At 39.3% G+C, this 20,880-nt stretch overlaps 2 protein-coding genes across 4 annotated transcripts in view; both read left to right on the top strand.

The window, feature by feature from the left end:
• pdzrn3b (PDZ domain containing RING finger 3b) overlaps positions 1 to 20,880 on the top strand; it is a 181,965-nt gene that overhangs the window by 119,237 nt on the left and 41,848 nt on the right. The gene's annotated exons all lie outside the window — the stretch shown is intronic.
• Positions 15,059 to 20,880, top strand: part of shq1 (SHQ1, H/ACA ribonucleoprotein assembly factor) — a 354,350-nt gene continuing 348,528 nt past the window's right edge. The window contains exon 1 of the mRNA XM_055647696.1: positions 15,059 to 15,068. The gene's annotated coding sequence lies outside the window, so the exon portion shown is untranslated. The remainder of the gene's footprint in view (positions 15,069 to 20,880) is intronic.

The following is a 20,880-nucleotide window of genomic DNA, read 5'->3' as shown; positions in this document are numbered from 1 at the left end:
ATCATCATGTAATTCCCTGGTCATACATTCTGTCATCTGTACTTCCGGTAATCCTGTTCAACCTCCTGATGTTAATTACTGTTCTGGAGATGCAGAATAAAGCTGCTTCAACATGACATGAGTTCCTTTTGGTAGCTTTCTTGCGATGATACCCTTCTCTCACATGGCAGTGTTACTTGTGTAAGGCTTTTTCAAACTTCCTCAACGTATCCCTCTATGTTTAAGTCATGCAGTCATTTCTGTATTCCATATCAAATCTGCTGATGTATATTGTGTGAAATAACCTAGGATGGCACAGTGGCACAGCGGTAGGGTTACTGCCTTATAACGCCAGAGACCCACATTCGATCCTGACTACGGGTGCTGTCTGGACGGGATTTGTACGTTCTCCCTGTAACCACATGGGTTTATTCTGGGTGCTCCGGTTTCCTTCCACATTCCAAAGGTGTAGGTTTGTAGGCTAATTGGCTTCTGTAAATTGTAAATTATCTCTAGTGTGTAGGATAGTGCTGGTGAATGAGGTGATCACTTGTTAGCACAGGACCGAAGGGCTTGTTTCCATGCTGTATGTCTAAAGTCTGAAGACCTTTGTCCTATGCCTGAATCCTCATTAGCTTATAAGGCGTCAGCATAATATTAGGATTGGAGAATGTCTTCCTTGCCTCTGCTGCTTTCTGTGCTTCTCGGAGGTAATCATCCCCACAATTGTAATTTGCATCGAAATCCTGAACAATTTACAACATCTGCATTCTCCATAACATCCAACTTGTGTACCATTTTATCTTTAATCAATATTTCTCTGTTGGGCTTTCCTGCCTTGGGTTATCCAGTGGTCTAAAGTTCTGCTGCCTTTCCAATAGAAAAGAGTGAGGTAGGGGAACTAGACGCAAAATGCTGGAGTAACTCAGCGGGGCAGGCAGCATCTATGGAGAGAAGGAATTGGTGATGTTTCGGGTCGAGACCCTTCTTCAGACTGAAGTAGGGTCTCAACCCGAAACGTTGCCCATTCTATCCAGAGATGCTGCCTGTCCCGCTGAGTTACTCCAGCATTTTGTGTCTATCTTCGATTTAAATCAGCATCTACCGTTCTTTCCTACACACAAGGTAGGGGAACTGATGGCTTCACTTATGAGGAGCCAGTGTAGACTTGATGGTTAAATGGCCTCTTTTGTGTTTTGTTCTACTTTTATATATAAAATATCTCCCAGATGAATTGTCTGGTTGTTCTGCTCACTTTATTTGCAAGCACTGACATTGAAAGCACTGAGCCATAGTGCTACTGCGTTAAACAATTTGTCAAAGAGCCTCAAGACTGAGTTGGCAAAGATAATTTACAATTCTCAAATGCTTATTTCTTGAACATTTCCATTCCATCCTGAAGCGATTGTGTTGCAATTACAACAATGTTTACGACATCCTTCATATCACCTCTCTGGGGAATTGCTGTCATGTTTTAAATGCTTAAAATGTCTCATGAATGCCCCTTGATTGCAGTGAGTTTTCAAACAAGTCTCTGACAGATACCTTATCTATTTTCTACTTTACAAATAAGATGGACCTTACAATCTCTGAGCCACCACATGCTGACTTTTATGCTCATTCATTCTAATGGAGATTGGATGAGGTACCTTTGTCACTCAAAGAAATGTCCACATTTTGATGAAAGCAAGTTTGAAACTAGCACTGTAACCTCTCAGAGGGAAATCAGAATGAAGCTCATTAGAACAACTGGCCTGTTTTTTTTCTAAGAGTTCCCTGCTGATTCTGGTTGTTAGACAATGTGGTAAATTAAATAGCTGGCATTGATGCCATTTCACATTCTGGGCAGACAGAAAATTGGATTACTGCCAGCAGGAACATCCGTCTGAATGACCATAAGGGAGAAGATAATTTCAATATATTTGAATGGAAAAGGATGACCTCATTGCAATGTTGACGTAGTTTTCAATTCCTTTAGTAATACTGCAGTTGCAACTCTTGCATTCAGCCATTTACATCCACATTTTGCATGAAGCAAGATTAATAATGGAAGAGTTTAAAGGCATTGGATTTTGGTAACAATACTGTAAGCTATTATTGTTTTAAACAGATATTCTGATGGATATCTGGATAATGTAATGTGTTACCATTTTTGAGGACTTACCCAGTCCAGTATAAGCAGCTGTTGTATGAATCCCACGTCAGCTGAGTTTGGATGGTATCAGCCCTTTTCCTGATAGATATAGAGATACTGCAGAAAACTACCACTGACATGACACCAGGTGTTTTCACAGGTTCATTAAGCATGTTTTGTGAGCAGAATGGAGGAAACATTTTTAACTTCCTCATGGAAGTCTCTTCCAGTGCATAGACAAGTAACACAAAACAAATCACATCTAGCTCTTTTATAATTATCAAAGTTGTCTGATTTGGCAGCCATTAATCTGTCCTTTTTTCTTTTAGTTTTTTTCAACTTATTGTATTCCTCAGGTGCATTTACACTGCTCTTAATTAAACATGCTTATTTAGATCTATCTGCAGCCTAACTTCACTTCAAGAAGATGTCTAGAATTACTGTAAAATATTTTCTGCCAACAAATGCTTTGCAGGTACACAAAAGAAAATAGTTTTGCCAGTGAGTAAAACGTTGGTGCTGTACCCTTCACTTGAACCACAGTTCCAGCACAGAAATTGTCTGAAAAATAATAACAGAAAATCACTTATTTATAAGGACACAAACTACCTTCTGGCTTGTATGTGCCTATTACAAGTGATTTCTATTTAACTGATAAATGAAGACTTTTTTTTTGGTATGCATGGCAGCAAATGGGGGTGACTCACTCTGCATACCACACACAGGCTCACAATATTGATTGATCTTTAATGAAAGGGAGATTTACTTCTGCATTGGGATTAGTTTGCAAAGCTTTTATGTAAAAATTGAAGTGTGAAGCTCTTGATAGTAAAACACATTGAATTGCACTTAATCTAAAGCATGTTTGTAATAATCCATTAATTACATAATTTCTACATGCAACCAGAATTTTAAATGTTAGACTGCTGGATATGTTGTTCATGCACTTAATCATCCTTGTACCTCATTTGCTGAATAGTTTCTAAGAGGATAATCTCGTCACTGAACCAAACTCTGTTAAGTTGTTTTTACATTCTGCAAAATACAAAGTTTAGTCTTGATTTTTTTTTTAATAGATCAAATTCTTATAAACATCATAGTTATAAACTTAATTGAGTATGACTATGTTAACCAATACTTCTGTTCACAAATGTATTGCATACAGAATTGGTTAAAATAGCCATAATCAATTATTGTATTGTATTGTATTGTATATCTTTATTGTCATTTCCTGAGTATTCGCATACCCAGAGGAAACAAAAAAACGTTGCTCAACCAGTGTCCATTCAGTGTGCATGAAAAATAAATAGAAATAAAAAAAATACATGTATCATGAACAAATTTAACACTCTACTAAACATTCAACAGGCGTTCCGACCGGCAGCGGCACAACAGTGGCTCTGCTGCAGTGTGGGGGTTTGTGCGCGATTCTTGGCAGGGGGCAAAGTCCATTTAGCAGTCTTATAGCCTGTGGGAAGAAGCTGAGGAGCATCCTGCTGGTTTTGCAGCTAATGCTCCTGTACCTCTTCCCAGATGGCAGGATGGAGAAAATGTCATGCGATGGGTGGTAAGGGTCTTTGATGATGGAGATGGCTCTGCTGATACATCTCTTCCTGTATATGTCCAGCAGGAAGGGGAGTGGAGCACCAATAATCCTGCTGGCGGTCTTCACTATCCTGTCTAGTTGGTGCCGTTCGTACGCCTTGCAGCTCCCGAACCAGGAGGTCAATGTGCTCTCGACAGTCCCCCTATAAAAAGTCCGTAGGTGTGTAGTGGGGAGGCTTTTTAAGTTTGAGATTCATGTCCTAAACTGGAAATTTGGCTACATCCAACATATAATCAATTTTGTACTTGTGTTTGAAATTACCTGTCACATTTTTTAAAACCACACACCAATTATTTTAATAACATTCATTGAAAGTGTAAAAGATGCATATGTGAAGAAGAAGGGTCCTGACCAGAAGCATTGCCTGCCTGTCCATTCCTTCCACAGATGCTGCCTGATCTGCTGAGTTCCTCCTGCACTTTACGTGGTGCTCAAGATTCCAGTGTCTGCAGTTCCTTGTATCTCCACAGACTGACTTGCTGTTGAGCAGCAGTACAAAGTGTTGATGTGTGGCTTAGTATTATTGAGCTGAGGAATGTAAAGGATGTACTCGCTCATGGAATATGTTGTGAGTGGATATTGGGTGAGGATAGAGTGGTAGCGGTGTGGAATGAGCTTCCAGTGGAAGTGGTGGAGGCAGGTTCATTGGTATCATTTAAAAATAAATTGGATAGGCATATGGATGAGAAGGGAATGGAGGGTTATGGTATGAGTGCAGGCAGGTGGGACTAAGGGGAAAAAAAGTTGTTCGGCAGGGACTTGTAGGGCCGATATGGCCTGTTTCCGTGCTGTAATTGTTATATGGTTATATGATAGGAATGGGTCGGTTCCATGCATCACCTGGCTGATTATCGTTAACTAGACTAACAACAAAACCAGAAAAGGTTTGATTCATTGTTGGCTGGTGGACACTGCAGATGTCATCAGGGAACAGAGAAAATGATTGACAGATCTGAATGAAAACACATTTATATATTTATTTATATATGTTTATTTATGCGTGCCATATGCTTAACTCCGTGACGACTAGATAGTTTCCATGTTGTGTGTCTCACACAATGGTATTGTATAAAACGTTTGTGGTATTGAGAATGTAAACACCTAGATACAATTAATTACTGGGAAATTGGTCTATAGTGGAACAATATTCATCTGTTTCTGCAGAGATAGACACAAAATGCTGAAGTAACACAGCGGGACAGGCAGCATCTCTGGAGAGAAGGAATTCTCTGACTTACTCCTGCATTTTGTGGTTTATCTGATGTGTGCACCAGCATCTGCAGTTCCTTCCTAGTCATTTGTTTCAGTCTGTGTGATAGATCCAAATATGATTACGTTTTATTTAATGGAATCGCATAGTCATAAGGCACGAAACCACCCACCTACCAATGAAAGACACAGTAGCCAGTTACCCTGCTAACATCTTTGGGATGGAGGAGAAAACCGCATCACCCGGGGAAGTCCACACGGCCATAGAGCATGTGCAGAAGTCCATGCTGACTGCACCTGAGGTCAGGATTACACCCAGGTCACTGGAGCTGTGAGGCACCAGCTCTGCCAACGGTTTCACTTTACCACTCCTCTGCTTCTGTGGAGGCATGTACCAGTGAGACGTTTTGGTGTGTGGGTCGGGAAAGGGGAAAGCCAGAGTTTGAGTGAGGGGAGATAAGCATATTCTTGTGTGCTATTGGAGTGAAGGTCGTGGAGTGGATATGTTGTGGAGTCAATTGGGTCTAGTGCAGAGTACACACACGCCAATGACATTCTGCGTATCAAAACCACGAGTGCCATATACACCAAAAACCTGGATCAAAAGTTCAATGAACAATGTACAGGATGATGTTTACCTATTCTTGAAATTATATGTACATTGCATGCAAACATGGTCGTAGAATTTTTGTTTTAAAGTGCTAGAGTAACTAAACTAGTCAGGAATCATCTCAGGAGAACACAGATAGATGACATTTCTGATTAGGCACCTTCTTCAGACTCAGCATATGCAGTTCCTGTGTCTCAAATGTAGTCACAATTGTGGGCCCAGGTTTTTGTAACGATTTAGGCAGCTGTGTTTTAACTGGAATTGTATTATTTGATTAACAGTGTAACAAATAACATGCATCAAGAAAAAAAACCCATGAACTTCATATTGCTCTGATAATAAATTGGAGGCAACCCGCCAAACACCCACCTACCAATGAAAGACAATTTACAGTGGCCAATTACCCTGCTAAATTGAAGAGAATTTCAGCTGTACTTTTGGATAAGGCAGTGGCAAAGTCTGATCTGTATATTTGGCCCTCTTTGTGTGGCATATTCTAAAGATTTAAAGATCAGTGTGTCGAACGGAACTGTCATTGGTATTTATTTCCCAGTAAAAAATCTTTAAGCCCCTGTCCCACTTTCCCCAGTTATTCACAAATTCTCCCGAGTTTTCCCCTTGATTCAAACTCGGAAAATGTCCGTAGCGGGTCCGTAGGAGTCAGTAGATATTTTGAAGCGGCTCATAATGCCAGCCATAGGTATTCGGGGCATCAGGGAAGTCGGGACGTTTTGTTCAGCATGTTGAAAAATGTCCATGAGTAAAAATAATAGCCCCGAGTACCTACGGCTGGCTATTACCATAATTCTCTGAGTTTGAATCAAGGGGAAAACTCAGGAGATTTCGTGGTAACTCAGGAAAGTGCGACAGGGGCTTCAGTATTTTGTCAGAAAACCTCCAGTGGCAGATTTATTTTTAACTAGTTCTCACTGATCAACCAGACTTCTATTATATTCGGGGCTATTTTAAAATTTAGCTTGGCATCGTGGAGTGATTTGGGGATCTGTTTGAAATAACTTTAACCTACCAAACTAAAATAGAATGTGAATCTCTAGCCCAGTTTGATCCCGTTGTCAACTTTCTAAATTGAACGTTTCATGTCCTTCCAGGAAACAGAATCATAACTCTCACTAAATTAGCTTTCTTTTAACAGGAAAAGTTATTAAGAGCTGTTGGCTATCTTGTAGAAATGTTTACATTTAGTGATACTATTGATTTATAAAAAATAATAGCCCTCTGCTCTCCTTGTGCAGTTTACGCCATAACATTTAATCCTTTCGTCCTCCGAAACTCCAAAGTGTGCTTTGCCCAATTATTCTTGGCTTCTGTGCTGAATTATGTACTAAATTCTCTTGTTTATTGATTTCTGTGAGATCTATTAACCTGGTTCCGTAAAGCACCAGAATCTCATTCATGTGAGCTTGTTTTGTATATCAGCACAAGAAACCTGCATGGCCACACACGTAAGATGTAATGTTGATCAAATATTTAATGTACAATTGGACATAAGCATATCTGAAACGCATTATAAAGATTAGGCTGCAAGAATGATTAGGATTAGTGTCGTTCTTTTTAATGTCTGGTGGACGTACATGATACTTGAAGTGTGAAATGATGAATCTTTCTTGTTTCACACACATCAACAGCCAGGTTAACTATGTTGTCTGGCTAATGCTATTACCACCTGCCCTAATTGGTGCACACATGGCCAGGTGCATTTCCACTTCATTAAGTTCTTAAATTTCCAGATGGTTATTGTAACAGATTTGTCAGATCATCTTTGTTTTCATTCTGTTTTCCGGAGTTGCCTTTGTCAATTCACCTGGCACTAGTGAGTCTCAATGTTTTGCAATGAATCAAAGGAACTTTGCTGGTGTCCCTATTCAGCATTTGTTTTTTGTATGAGCTAATACATAGAGCACAATCGACTAAGTGAAAATTTCAACCCTGCCTTTTACCACCAGTATTACTGTGAGTGCAGCACAATTCCTTAAAGTAGTCAGGTATTTGTTTAAACAAGGTGATAGTTCACAAGGGCTTTCCTTTTACAAAGAGTATTTAATTTCAACTTTACAGTCACTGATTTACTTAAGCTCCAGAAAGGACTCAGTTGACAGGCTGGAGACCTGTAATCTTCAGAAACTGCCCTTTAATGATGGTGGCGCCTGTCTGTAGCTCAGAAGTCCCTTTCTTAATTGGGCATTTTTGAGAAACTGGCAATTGAAATTTTCCACCTGAATTGGCCATGAATAATTTATGTGATCCAATAGCATACAGAGATAAAGTGCTTAGTTTTGATTATTAACTTCATTTAAGGCTTCAAATATATTCCAACTTACTATTCAGTTGGAAGGCATTCGTTAGTATTTAATTGGAAGGCATTGATTAACTTAGCAACTTAAGCAGTGAAATGGAGTGAATCTCACTTTTGTGTGCAAAATATTGGCAAGAAATGTTCATGATCCTATTGACATACATATTTTTGTAAACTCATATTAAGAAAATTAATTTGTGTATTTGAAGTTGGATAGCTACCAATTGAAAGAGTTGATTGCAAGGTTTTAATCAGTGTGACGTACTCTGTGAAACTTAGTGACGAATAAAGAATGAATGTTTGACATTTTCTGTCACAACATTTTGCTGGGTATTTTGAATGGAACTCCAGATTTTTCAGTGTGGTGAACACTTGCTTAAAATAATTCATTGTTTTTGTCACTGGCAAAAAAATATTCAGTATTACTGTAACATTTCACCTTTACAGAACCTAATGTATATTGCATGTAGTTAATACTTGCTGGTAGTGCAATTTAAAATATCACACTTTATGAAGATATATTTTGAAATAATTATTTTGTGAACTGTATGATAGGGTAGACAAAGACACACCAATTCCCATTGATCTACTCACACTGTCATCTAAATTTAATATATCAGAATAAGAATGCAGCCTAACTGTCTGACAATGCCTAAGAGGCATTAACTTGTTTTAATTCCTCTCTTAAATATAGTGCTTATGACTATCGATGAGATTATTTAGAAATTCCACCTCACATCAATCTTAATTTTTTTTCATAGGCAGGCTCATATTTCAATCACTTTTAAATGGCGCTGGTACATCTCCACATCTGTCCAATGTACTGAAGCAGGTGCTAGAGGTCACAGGGGAGGGAAAATTGGAGTCTGTCACTCACAGCTACTTGAGTATTAGACTGTCAGAAAAGCAAATCAACCGAGCACTGAAGAAAAGTCTCTGCATCTGACATTTCTTGGGGCCTCCACCAATCTCTTCCGTAACTCCGGCTGTTCATTCATTCCCTGGAGAGTCTGTCAATCTCCCACCAGAACTTCTGCAGGTGAATAGCAGAACCTCCATGACAATTCAAGACCTACTTGCGACTGGTTATTTTACCAGACGTATACAGCAAAGTGCGCTTTAACACACAGAGCATCACCTAGGTCAAGGCAATTATGTGCTTTTTTGTTTCAGCACTAATTTTAATTTGTTTTGTGAGATTATTTTCTTCTCCCAAAGTGGGCACGCATCATGCTTTAAACAATACATCAACATTCATAAAAGACAATTCCTCATGTTTTATTGTAGCATTTTCGATATAAGGTAACTTTAACCTGTATGAGATATTGGCCCAGATTTTGTAACAAGGATGAAAACTGTTGGTGTTCATTTTACAAAACTGGTAACTGGCCTGTTTCTTAGCTGTAGATCTTTATGCCCCCACTTCTAGAATATTCATACATTGTTAAACATAAAATAAACACTTTATGTAATAACAAGGAATGGCAGATGCTGGTTTATGCCAAAGAAAGGCACAATACTCTGGAGTAACTCCGGGTACACATTTCTGGAGAACATTGATAGGTTACATTTCGGGTCGGCACCCTTCTTCAGGCAGATTGTAGGGGATCGGGAAATAAATTTGGAAAAGACAAGGGGTAGGGCAGGGCAGAGCATGGCTGGTAATAGGTGAACGCAGGCAAAGGTTTTTGTTGATAGGGAGATTGTTGGACAAAGGTCAGGGATGAGTGTAAACCCAAAAAGGATAAAGAGTTGTGAATTGTGTAGCCATTGGAAGGGATGCAGAAAATAGTTTCTAAGGGCAAGAGATGAAGTTTCACAGAAAATATTTGTACAAAATAGATTCACATGACTTCAAATGAAGAGCAGTAATTCCCAGAATCACACCTCGGATATCTGGAACAAAGATTCTCTCTCACCCAAAAATCAGTACTGGGATCGTTGCTCCTTTGGATTTCACTAACGGAGTACAATATCAGTCCTTGCTAATGTTACACTTCGTAGCTATGTAGATGAGAGGGGCAGCAGACATTCTGGGAGATGATAGACAGACTGGTGAGTTGAGCAAGAACACACAGAGTGCCACAAAAGCGGAGGTGGAGCTTTGCACTTTGGGGGGTACAGCATAATTCTATTGGTATTAATTTGTATGTTACAGGGTACCCAAAATGAGAGATATTGGATGCATATTTGAAAACCTTTTGATGGCAAGGTAAAACTGGTTAAAACAATTATATGGGATTCCTGACTTTGAAAATATGGATATTGTGTATGGAAGCAGGAAAGTCATGCCAAAAATTGTTAGGTCTCAGGTTCAACATTATGTCAACATCTGGGAGGTGCACTGAGAGGAGCATACAAGGACACAGAGTAGATTGAAACAAAAACACAGACTTCTGGATGAACTCAATTGTTCAAGCAGTGTCTGTGGAAAGAGAAACTGGTTTATGTTTCATGTCAGGAACCCTTCCTCAGAACTGGAAGGGTGCCTGACTCAAAATATTAGATCTCCCCCATGACAGAGTAAACTGGGCAGTCCCTACTTAGGGATATCTGTGAGGAGCAGCTATGATAATGAGCGAGTGGCTCTTGGTAACCCTGGATTTTCCAACAAGATTGGCACCTCTGTTGAGACAAAGTAAATTGACAGGCGTGTAGCTTTAGTAGACAAGGAGTGAGCCTGAAAATCTGGGCAGCCTGTCAAGATACGGACCAGCTGGTACTAGTCCCCTGCAATGCCCATGGGTACTACACTGGGCAGGTGCCACCTGGATCTCAGCTAACACAGTGCTCACTCTACCTTGACCTACACCAGCTCTCACAGGCAACCATTGTACATTGGTTCAGTGGCTGTCTCCATGCTGAGCTATGAGGCAATGAGCTATCTTCAACCATTTCATTGTAGTGGCAGTGCCAACTGATGGCTGATGTCATACCAAGCAGTGGGACAAAGGACCATGACCCACATCTCCATCTAAATGCTTTGAACACATCTTGAAGAGTGGATTTCACCAGTGCGCTAGTAGTTCCTGTGAACACAACCTCATTAGTTGAATGTTGGCTTTTGCTCAAGTCCTATTAATGTCTTTTACAATAGTATAATTGTAAAAGATTGTTCAAAACACCTTAAGTCTTGTTTTGATAGGAACAACGTGGATACTTATTCAGGAATTGGTGTATATACAATGCCATTGTGTACTGAAGCCACTGACTTATCAGTGTAGTGATCACTGGAAAGCCATATTGTACTGATTGAACTATTAAATGAGTCCCTGAAAATATCATGATCATTATATTCATTTATTGTTGCAACTATAATTTCCATGTATACTCTTCACTCAAGGAAGGGTCCACATCTGATATGTCGCCCATCCATTTTCTTCAGGAATGCCGCCTGACCTGCTGAGTTATTCCAATACCTTGGGTCATTTTGTTAACCCCAAACATTTACTCCTGCTAACATAGTCCACAACAGCTTCTCTATTGACCACCGACTGAATAAGAAGCAGCCTACAAACACATAATTACTACAACTGACTACAGGGCTACAGATGCTTGGAAATGCTGAAATATAGGACTGATTGTGGGGGGGGGGGGGGGGGGGGGGGGGTGCAGGGAATGAAAGCTAGAAGAGAGGAGGAGCAGGACAAAGCTTGGCAGGTAATAGGTAAACACAGGTGAGCAGATAGGCAGATGGTTGGACAATGGCCAGAGATGTGAGCCAAAAGGAAATAAGGAAATGTTTGGGGTGATGTTCAACTTCTTGAGTGTCCGGGCATGAGACCTGCAATAACCACAACCGTGTAATTTATACCATAGCTCAAATCACATTGGATTATTTTAAATTACAGAAACTTGCAAAATATCTCATTGACAGCTTAAGATCAGAAATACAATTTTTAAAGTTTTGATGGATTTATTAAGTCAAGATGTGCAGTGACCTTTCGGAAGCTTGGCGTAAATGTGTATATTCTCAAACAATGCCGAATAAATTATGTCATAATGTTTGATTTAGCATCGTTAGCTCTTTGATTTCTTGGAACAATTATTTATTTCACAACAGGTTGGAGGTATTAAAAATAGAATTATTATACAATGAAGAATAAATTACTTCAACTGCCAGCTTTTGGAGTGAAGCAATCCTTCACACTGTCAAACGCACTGAATTTAATTTGGGAATGAATTTACAAGCCATATCTTACCACAATAATTCACACATGCCCACACAGTTTTTATGATCCACAAAATAAGGTCTCATCTTTTTGATATTTATTTCCATTGTACAAAAAAAATCCCAACCACAATGAAAAGATTTGGATATAATGTGAATTGCGATAATAGTTCTGTCTGAGTTAGTTTGAAGACTGCTTCATTGGTTAAATAAGTTAATTAGAATGTTCAGGTAGAAAATAAACGAATCCATTTATCAGATTGCTCCCCATTAAGGCAAGCCCATTAGTGTGGTTTTAATGTCTGAGAAATCAAATGATGCCTGAGGAACTGAAATTTAAAAAAAGTCACATAAACCCTTTATATCCTGTAGTTTTAGAGATTCAACGCAGAAGCAGGTCCTTCTGCCTACCGAGTCTGTGCTGGCCAGCGATCCCCGCACGCAGACACTATCCAACACACAATAGGGACAATTTACATTTATAACCAGCCAATTAGCCTACAAACCTGTACGTCTTTGGAGTGTGGGAGGAAACTGGTGCTTCCCGGAGAAAACCCACGCAGGTCACGGGGAGAATGTACAAACTCAGACAGAACCCGTAGTCAGGATTGAATCTGGGTCTCTGGCGCTGTAAGGCAGCAACTCTACCGCTGTACCACCGTGCGCCCCCTGTAGCATATAGTATGTAGCTGGTATTTCTCAGTATCCGCTTGAGCACTTGAATATAGTTAATATAGCTGCAAAATGTGTTTTATTTCGGAGTAGGGTATCACCATCATGCTGCAGCAGCAATTGAGTTACATACCTACTTTCAGTCAATGGTTGTTTGAGGTTTTCCTAAATCTCACGATGGACCAAAGCTATTTATTGACTCATCAACTCTGAACATTAGAAAGATAGAACATTGCACACTGATTGTTTCACAGTTTAGGCTGAACCCTTGAAAGAAAGCTCTAATCTATAAACCAGCGGCCTGCAGCCATTTGAACAATGAACCCATACAATGTGTCACATTCGGGTAGTAAGTGGAACATAAAAAATATTACTTTCAGTTGGAATGGTGATTAAAACTCCAAGATACCTTTATGTTTTCTGGACTACGTACCTTTTCCCTCACATTTTTTCTTTCACTTGCCTTGTTTTTTTTTATTTCTGCACACATTATTTCCTCTTTTATAATTCAGTCCATTCTGTCTTAAACCATATATTTTCCCGTCAAAGCTTTCCTTTTATCTCAAGTTTCACTTTTTACACATTAATATTATAATACTGGGTTCCTTTGTTGGGTTGGCTCAGCAACACAAACACTTTCTTTAAAAAAACGGATATTGTTGTTTTGGACAAGTAGAAATATTTACACATCTCAAATTGCCCTTGGTGAACTGGAGCAGAGAGATCCTTGTAATGAAGACACTTCCATTGTGATCTTGAGTGTGGCTTTCTCGGAATTTTACCCAGTGAAAATGAAGGAGGATGTACATTTTGTGCAATGTGCATTTTGAAGGACCATTTGTAGATGATAATATTCTGTTATATCAACAGACCTTTCTCCCATTGAAGTATAGACATTGTGAGATCATGTTACAGTTGTAGATGACATTGGCGAGTCCACATTTAGAGTATTGTGTTCAGTGTTAGTCACCCTGTTAGTGGAAAGATGTTGTTAACCTGGAAAGGGTGCAGAGAAGATATTGCCAGGATTCGAGGGCCTGAGCTATAGAGAGAGGTTGAGCAGGATAGGAGTTTACTCCTTGGAGAGCAGGAGGGTGAGGGGTGATCTTATAGATTTACAAAATCGTGAGAGGAATAGATAGAGTAAATTACAGTCTTTTTACCCAAAGTAGGGGGATCGAGAACAAGAGGGCATAGGTTAAAGGTGAGAGGGGGAAGGATTTAATAGGAACTTCAGGGGTAACATTTTACACAAAGGGTGGTGGGTATATGAAACAAGTTGCCAGAGGAGGTAGTTGAGGTAGATACTATCACAACGTTTAAAAATCATTTGGACAGGTATATGGATAGGATAGATTTGATGGTATATGGGCCAAACGCAGGCAGGTGGGACACGTATAGGCGTGGCATATTGGTTGGAAAGTTAGGCCGAAGCCAGTTTCCACATTGTATGACTCAAAGTGTTTTTTGCTGCCTGCATCAGAACACACAACCCTCTACTACAGAATGAGAACAACACCAGAATCAACAACCCTCTACTGCTGGTTGGTGCATGCTCTTCACATATCATCCACGCCCATCCTGTTGGAATCCTCCTCAGTGCCTGTATACCCTGGGCATGATAGCAACAATAAATGTATAGGATGTCCTGAAACTAACTTTAGCAAAACTTCCCTGCCTTTCAATTATCTTCCTTAACAAATGAAACCGAATATTCGGGTTATGTGTTACTTATGGCCTTATTAACCTCCTCCAGTTTTAACCATTGATGCCCCCAATTGTTCCCTTTGTTCTTCTTTTTATATATAATGCGTCATCTTATTTTTCCGGCCAAACTATAATATCTCCCATTTAACCATGTTGAAATTAATTAGTTATTAAAATAAAAGTAGCAGGGAGTAAATCTCGGCAACGCAGTTGCATTGGTTGGAAACAACACATGATTAATTTTTGGCAGACATTTAAAAAAACAAATAATTGCCATGTTAGAATTGACTGCTTGAAATGGGTTTGAACAAAATTCGATTAGAAAAGCCTTGGAATTCAGGGGACCATTGTAAACTGGTGTGAAAAGTTACAGCAGACAAAATCAGACCGGCCTGTTATGCTGTTGGTAAAGATGCTGAAACCACCTTTAACAATCTATTTCCTCAAGGACAATCCTCATCCCTTAGTTTCACTTTGAAATTATTAAGAATTGGGTGAATTAAGTTGCAAAACCACGCACCAGCTAATTCCAATGCCATTGAGTCTATTTTGGAATGTTATGCTGCCACATTTGGTGTCTATCAGCTTCCCACCCCAGCCATATATAACAAAAAGTTTATCTAATTGAGCAATTCACATAAAGTCAAATTTTTCTCTTGCGTTCCTGTTTAAAAAAATCTTTATATCCTCAGGCCACTCTGCTCAGCCACACAGCGGCCTTAAGAATGAAAAAAAAAAATAGTTTGTGAAAGCTTATTTAACTTGCTACTTTTGCATGACCTTTAATGGCATTTGCATTTGACCTCCATCAATACTTACCATTTGGATTAAATATAACGTACATTAAATCTTTTTGTAATTAAAGCTGGTTTGTGAATAAGTAGGTTTAATTAAACAGATTGGCATCAGGAGAATCCTGTAGAGTGAATCTATTTCATTGCCATAAAAAATATATCCCATGCAAAGTACATGTTAAAGCTGCAAGCTATTAGTTTCAAATCTGATGAACCAGAGAAAGCAGAATGTCCAATTACATTTACAGTAAATATTCTATTTAAAGATCATACTTTGATGAACTATTCAATTTCATTTGAAGCTTTAGCATGAAACGATCGTGCAGTGTCTCACCAAACAGTAATTTGTTCGTGAAACATCAATTGTGCAAGGTTAGGCTAATTTTTCTAAAATAGAAATACTAAGAAGTTGCTGTGACATCTATTTTCCTCGTTGTTATGGTTTATTTTATTTTAATTTTGTAATAACAAAAGAGTAGATGTCACAACCATTGCAGCCAGTTTGATGTTATCTGAGATCTGAGATGGGATTTTTTTATAAATAGTTGCGTATTTATTTTTTGGGTATCACTGACAAAGACTGCTTGCGACTGCGGACATCCAGACCACACATTGTACCACACATAGTGAATGACTGCTCACTGAGACTTTTCCCTGGTGGCATCAAAGCCATCCACCCAGTAACTGATGCTGTCCTGGCCTGGATGTCTACCCTTGACCTACAACTTTAGGCTGTGCATGTTATATGCAAGAAGACTGACAAAGCCATCTTTTATTTCCTGAAGAGGGTCCTGACCCAACAGTGCATCTATCAATTTCTCTCCCCAGATCCTGCCTGATCCTATAAATTCTTCCAGTAGTTTGTTTTTTGCTAATCTTTTATTCCCCACCCTAACTGCTTTTGACAAGGTGAAGGTGAGTGATGGCAATGATGATGTCAAGTGCAGCCACTCTCATCTCACCATTCAGCTCTTTGGCTATGCCCATGCCAAGTGGTATTGGTGAAAAGCAAAGTGCATTTCAATTAACGGATTACTGGTGAGTAAGCACCACTTGATTGTGCTGTCCTGTACAGCTTTCATCGCTTTGCTAATGTTTGGAAGTTGACTAATGGGCTAAACCTAGGGGATCCTGTAAGTATGCGATTATACTGAAAAGGTTACAGAGGATACACACTGGCATAAACCACACAAGGATTGTGCTAGAAAGACTGCAGAGGATTCACTAGGATGTTGCCTGGATCGGAGCATTTCAATTTGAAGAGATTGAATAGGTTTGATTTATTTTACCTTGTGCAGAGGAGGCTGAGAGATGACTTGAAGGTGGTATAGTAATGTTTTAAACTAAATGTAGCCCTGTTATGTGCAAAGTGTTCAATGCAAAATAATTTGAATTCCTATGTTGTTCAGAAGCTGAAATGTCTGTGGCAAAATATTTGTGTTGAAGTTAATTATTGCATAATATAGCCTTATATTTAGATCTGCCAGGAAAATGACAAATTAGATTAGTTTTTAGTGTCCACATATGTTACTGCGAGCATATTGTACTTCCCATGAGTAATCAATTTAACACTCCACTAGATTTTATTAATGTGTAATTTTTAGCATCTTGTTGTTTTTTTTATTACAACAATCTGATATTGCTCTTCCAGTATTCATTTCCGTCTTTAATATTCAGTACAATGAACTTTGGCTTGAGCAGCAAGATGTTATCAGATTCAGGGAAAGGATGCATCTACTAGGAGTTAAAATGCTGTATTCAGAATGTCCTAAAGGTCTTCATCAGATTGTTTTGGAAATTTAAGTGGAGATATTTTGGGAAGAGTTTTCCAGGTAAGCAAAGTAAGGAATAGAAGTCCAATTTAACAGGTACCTCGTCCCAACTTCAGGACATTCCCAACTGCTTCAAAACAGATGAATTAGTCTATTGTTATGAAGGCTAATCCAAGACTGTATTGACAGTTTGGTCCCAGAACACCAGAAGAGCTGAATGACCATCTGATTTTGCAAATATTGGCAAGAATATTTGAAGAGCTTACTGTGGGTTTATTAACGTCCCGCATGTGGAATGACAAAGCTGATTTATATGTGTAGGAAGGAATTACAGATGCTGGTTTATACTGAAGATAGATACAAAATGCTATCTTTTGGAGTAACTCAGCGGCTCAGGCAGCATCTCTGGAGTAGAGGAACAGTTGATATTTGGGGTCAGAACCCTTCTTCAGAGTCTGAAGAAGGGTTCCGATCTGAAACGTCATCTATTCCTTTTCACCAGGAAGGTTGATTTGCAGCTGCCTCTGGATAACAGTACCTCCGACAAAACTGCATGCTAAGTATTCTGTGCTATGTCTTCAGCATAATTTTTGAGATCAAATATTGAAGTTGAGCTCAAAATCTTTGATTTCACGTAAAGACATGAGCAATTTGATGCACTAAAACAGGAAAAGAGGGTAGTTAGGTGAAGGGATTTACGAAAAAGGTTGTGGAAAATATGGATTAAGATATATGAATGGATTAAGATGTACCACCAATTCTGGAATGGGGAGGCATGTGGCTGAACTGGGAAAGGACAAGCATCTGACTATATATAAGGCCGCAAGAGATTACAAGTGCAGGCTGTAGTCTTTCAACAATGAATTATAAATTATATTTGAAAACTATCAACTGCAAATGAGCAGGAAAGGATAGGATTGGTGATATTGTAAATGATGCTCAGGAGATGATCAAATATGACAGAGGCTAAATTGAACATACAAAATTATGTTAAAAAGATCTCAGCAATGTGGGCTGACACATATGCCGAAACAAAAGTTTGCTCCTCAAAATCAGGACACCCTCTGACACTTATTAAAGGCTTACAGTGCCAATTGAAGACCAATGTAGTACTCATGGAACTATCGATGTCAGGTTTTTTTTAGGTGGTTTGGGAATATTTTCCTTCACCAGATTATGACACATTTTCCTGCAAATGGCAACTTCAAGCAAGCCACAGAACCATTTGACTGTCCGTTTCAACAAAATTCATGCAACCTGACATCTACATTTGAAGAAAGGTCCCTCCCCAGATGTAACCAGACTTGCTGAGTTCCTCCAGCACTTTAGTGTATTGCTCAAAATTCCAGTATCTGCAGACTCTTGCATCTTCATCAATGTTTGTTGTTTGTGGCACAGTGATGAATAGTGTCACAATCCAGTGAAGGACAGTACCCCAAGAAAACCACAAATAAACTAAAGAGTAGGTTGAAATTGAGATGAAAAATTGGCTCATCGACATGGAGAACATGTGCAGAAACGTTTACTTTGATAGCAGATGGACTCTGTTGGTTGGCCTATTAAATCCCAGTCACTCCTCACCTGGATGTCATTGTGGGAATCATCACATACCTCGACACTTTTAACCTGATTTCCTCATTGCAAACACTGTTGTTCACTGTTGTCAGCAAGGAACTCCCAGCAAAGCCCAGCTTCACTACCTTCCACCAAAGCATCTCTAAGTTTTCAGTAATTTTAATTTCATCTTAGTTCTAGACAAATGCAGCTTGAAAATTGCCCTCTTCTCCCCTCTCCCATCACAAAAGAGGCACTGAAATGTGAAAACGCGCATCTCCAGATTCAGGGACAGTTTCTTCCCAGCTGCTTTCAAGCAACTGAACCATCCTATCAGCAACTAGAGAGCGGTCCTGACTACTATCTACAACCTGATCTCCCAGTGGCTCAGCACTTCAACACCCCCTCCCATTCCGAATCCGACCTTTCTGTCCTGGGTCTCCTCCATGGCCAGAGTGAGTCCCACTGCAAATTGGAGGTGGAGCAACAACTCATATTTTGCTTGGGTAGTTTACACCCCAGCGGTATGAACATCGACCTCCTATTTCAGGTAGTCCTTGCTTTCTCCCTCCTTCCCAGCTCTTCCACAGCCCACTGTTTCCGCCTCTTCCTTTCTTCTTCCCGTCCCCACATCAGTCTGAAGAAGGGTCTCAACCAGAAACGTCACCTATACCTTTGCTCCATGGATGCTGCCTCACCTGCTGAGTTTCCCCAGCATTTTTGTCTACCTTTGATTTTTCTTAAACACAACGGTCAACTATCTTCAATCAGAGTTTACTGGACGTTATCTTGCACGAAACGCAATTCCATTTATCATGTATCTGTACACAATGTATGGCTCTATTGTAATCTTTCCGCTGACTGGTTAGCTCGCAACAAAAGCTTTTCACTGTACCTCGGTACACATGACAATAAACTAAACTTAACTAAACTTAACGTCTGTGTCAACTACCAATTATTTTACAGTAATCCTACATTAATCCTTTTTGTAATCTTTACTACAATCTCATCTACCCCCCCCCCCCCCCCCCCCCCCCCCCGCCCCCGACCGGATCCTTCCATCCACATAGATAGCCCAGAGACTTTTTCCAAATGGAGATACCAAAACCTATAGGGCATAGGTTTCTTGTGCAAGAAGGAAGTTTTCTTCATTAAAAGTAACAAGGCAGGTTTACTATATACATTCCTGCGAAGCACAGTAAGGGTGTGTTGTAGAAATAGATATAATAATAATGTTAGAGAGGCATTTAGACAGACACAAGAATGGGTAGTAAATCGAAGTAGGAGGAACTGCAGATGCTGGAATCTTGAGCAAAACACAGTGTATAAAGTAATTCTGTCAGGCAGCATTTGTGGAGGGAATGGCTAGCGACATTTCAGGATGCGACTCTTTAGTTTGAAGAACGGTCCCAAATTGAAAAGTCACCTGTTTGTTCCCTCCATAGATGCTGCCTGACCTGCTGAGTTACTCCTGCACTTTGTGTTTTGCAGTAAGTAGAGGTACATGGACCATGTGCAGGAAGATGGCATTGTAGAAGAAGAATAGCTAGCAGAATTTCAATTCCAAAATAGTTAAATTTAATTATACAAGGACAACAATGGGAGAGAATCATGCCTGTTTGGAAAAATAAAAGTGAAATGGCTTGCTTAATTTCCCTGTCTACTGCCCAATACTTGATAATTGCTTTCTTTTAAAAAAACAAATCTAGTTCTTTTTTTAATCTATTGTGGTTTCTCATTTGGTGTCCTTTGCATATCTGAACTTTTTTTAATCCATATCATTCCAATTCTCCCCTTTGTTCTTTTGGCAGTGACAGCGGATGTCACAGTTATCTAAATATATTTAACAACTTAAAAGGAACAATTAGTTGTGCATAGACAAAGAAGAAATTATTTCAGTGGAGTAGCACCAGTTGACCTTTGTTAGCATGTCATTCTTCCACAGTTGATCACGCCCTTTATGTAAAGCTGGGTAAAATTAAGAGAGAATAAATGAGAATTGTAACGATTGAGGATTTTTTTTTCATCTGATTTACAGGAAATGTAATTGCTGTTCATTGTCTAGTTTTCTTTTGAAGTAGTTTCCATTTAAAACATTTCTAATACCCATCTTCTATAAGAGATTACTCCAGGACAGTTATTATCACTGTTCAAATACAATTAATTGCCTTTTTCGATTTCGGGAGTGTCAGGGGATCGGTTAAAATTCTCAAATCTTCTTCAATATTTGAATGTATGAATGGCAAAATACCACACATTCTTCTCAGGCAAAAGTTCAGCCATAATTAATCAGAAGTAGTAGGTGGCATGAGTACATTTTTGAATAAGAATGACTTATGGACAGTTTTTACATTCTTA

The sequence above is a fragment of the Leucoraja erinacea genome, chromosome 16, assembly GCF_028641065.1.
Source record: "Leucoraja erinacea ecotype New England chromosome 16, Leri_hhj_1, whole genome shotgun sequence".
Taxonomy (NCBI): domain Eukaryota; kingdom Metazoa; phylum Chordata; class Chondrichthyes; order Rajiformes; family Rajidae; genus Leucoraja; species Leucoraja erinaceus.
The sequence above is the reverse complement of the archived record's forward strand: the minus strand, read 5'-3'. Positions and strand labels throughout refer to the sequence as shown.